Source organism: Arvicola amphibius, chromosome 4, assembly GCF_903992535.2.
Source record: "Arvicola amphibius chromosome 4, mArvAmp1.2, whole genome shotgun sequence".
Taxonomy (NCBI): Eukaryota; Metazoa; Chordata; class Mammalia; order Rodentia; family Cricetidae; genus Arvicola; species Arvicola amphibius.
Genome location: NC_052050.1, coordinates 44,355,414 through 44,358,005, shown reverse-complemented (window position 1 = coordinate 44,358,005; position 2,592 = coordinate 44,355,414).

Below are 2,592 nucleotides of genomic sequence, written 5' to 3'. Positions count from 1 at the left end.
GTGGAACTTCACAAGTCTGGGATCTGCTACTGTCTGGCGACCCTCCCTGGACATTTCAGAGTGGTGACCCGCAGCCTGTGCATTCAAGTCAGTTTCAGTTTTCCAGCTGTGAGGCTTGAACCCAGGGACTTTTGCGCCCTGAGCAGGCATCCTACCACTAAGCTGCACGGAAAGAAGGGGGTTTCACATGGTGAGGAGGGCAGATGGACCATGTTGGCACTTTGGTGGAATTCAAGAACCCAAGATCTCAGAGAGTCCTCTTAGGGAGATTTTTAGAATCATGTAAGCATTTTGATGAAATGGGGGGGGGACAGGGCACACAGAAGAGTTTCCCAGATGGGGGTGACTGTAGGATGAGGGTGCTGAGTGAGCCGCAGGGGTTAGGTAGCTGTGCTGGGCTGCCCGTGGCAGGCTTGCAAAATAGCCTGGTGCCCCCACCCGAGAGGAACTCGTAATTCCAGAAGTGAAGCCTGAGCACAGCAGGCCCTTCATCACGCTTGGACTGATATCATTTGGGTGCACAGGCTGCCTGAATTTTACTTTGGATTACTGCATTAGCAGGATGTGGTTATGACTTAACTCTTAACTTAAGATGCCAATGGCCAGATGGGAAATTACGCAGTCATTTCATGTTGGGAAGACGAACAGGGCTCTAGCTGTTTTCAGCAACATTGACAGTCCTTTGGGGCTCATGAACCAAGGCTTTGAGTAAGAGGGAGTAAGGGACCTGGGAAACACGATGTTCAAGCTCCTGTGGCTGAGGTCCTAACCATCCTTCTTGAAGAAAGCACAAACTGTAATCATGGTGCAAAGTGTCCCAGGACTGAGACCCTGCCAGGACAGCGCTGTGAGCTGGAGTCCTCCGGGGATCTTGTGTTTTCAGCAAGGGCAGAGGCTCTGACTGCTCAGAGTTAAGTTCTGTGCCTAAACCACACCCAGCTAGCGGATGGTGTTCCTTGACTTTCTTAGTAATCCCTGCTAGCTGACCCCCAGGTGCACAGACAGGGTGACTTCTCTGCTAGTCTCTAGGTTGGGCCCCACCCTCTGAAGTTTTCTGTGTCCAGCCAAACAGGCATGGATGGGTAGGAGACCCACATTTGACAGAATACCTGCTTATTCCTACTTGAGGAAGTGGTACAGCTACATCTTGTCTCTGGGCTCGCTTCAAGAAAGCAGCTTCCTTCTCAGAGAAAACTGCATCCTAAAGAAAATATATCTTCCTAGGAGAGACCCAGGTGAAAAAATAGATCAAGTTAGTCTCTAAAAAGAAACCTGGCATGCCTGATTGTCCCAGAGCACAGAGGGGCAGCACATTGCTAGGGTGGGCATGGGACCCACCACGGGCACACACAGCCACTTAAATTTCCAAGCGGAACTCTTGGCAGTGACATTGGTCCATGTTCAGAAAGTGCTAATCTGTGAATAACACCTCGTTGGGGTCAGCACTTCCAGCCTGGAGTGGTGTGTGTGTGTGCGTGTGTGTGTGTGTGTGTGTGTGTGTGTGTTTACTGAACGTCAACAGCACAAGGCAGTAAATGCTTTTCCCCAGTCTGTGTCTAACAGGGTGACAATATCAGCAGAGACGGTTGCTGTGAGGCTTCGTAATGTCATCTGATGTCATTTCACTCTCTGCTTGGCTTCCCCTAGACGCTGGCAGCAGCTCCCAAGCTCCCACCCAACCCTGCTGGGCTCGGGAGACTTATTAGCTCTGAAGTCATAAGTTGTTAAGCTCCACAACTCAACAAATTCCACAAATGTGCAAAGCCCACGAAGCCACGTGGATTGGTGGAGGAGGTGTCCCAGGTTCCCAGGCACTGACAAATGAGGAGGCCTGGGGTCCCAAGGCTCAGTTCCACCTGACAGGGTTTGCAGTAGGGAGAAGGGCCGCATAGGTCAGCTTCGAGGCTTGCTCAGGAAAACGTCTGGGGGCTCTGAGAGAATCTGGAGCCCAGGTCAGGCGAGAGGTCGTAGGAGGATGGAATCAGGAGCTAGTAACATTTCATGTTTTTGCATGCTCAATTGGGGAAAGTCAAAGCAGTTTATTTCCTTCGTTTCTGATTTGTGGAATAAAACAGGAGTAAACCAAATTCTTCAACTAAATACCATCCCTCCCTCCCCTCCCTCCCCCACCAAGGAAGGGCCCTAAAAAGAGGGAGTGGAGCAGCCACAGTGACTCTAGAGAGAAGTCACCTACGTCATGGCAGACAGGACCCCTCCAGTCCTAGAACTTGTCCCCTGTCCAAGTGTGTCATTGACTGTATTTGCTGTTGCCTTGTTTCTAAGGAACAGAGCTGGGCAGAGGAAAAGGAGAGAACAGCCGAGGTGGCTTAGCCATTCTGGGCAGTCGCTGTCCCCAGCCCTGGTAAGGCTGGAATTAAGTTTTTTCTCGCAAATTTCAACCAAGGCACACATCTGCAACCCCAGGCCTGGGAAAGCAGAGGCAGGAGGATTAGGAGTTTGAAGCTAACTTGGGTGCCATAGTGAGACCCTATCTCAGACAAAGCAATCAAAAGTCATTCTTTTGGCCAAGCATGCTCCCTTTAGTCACGTGTCCAACAGATAGAATGTGACATCGGCTATAATAAGATCTTT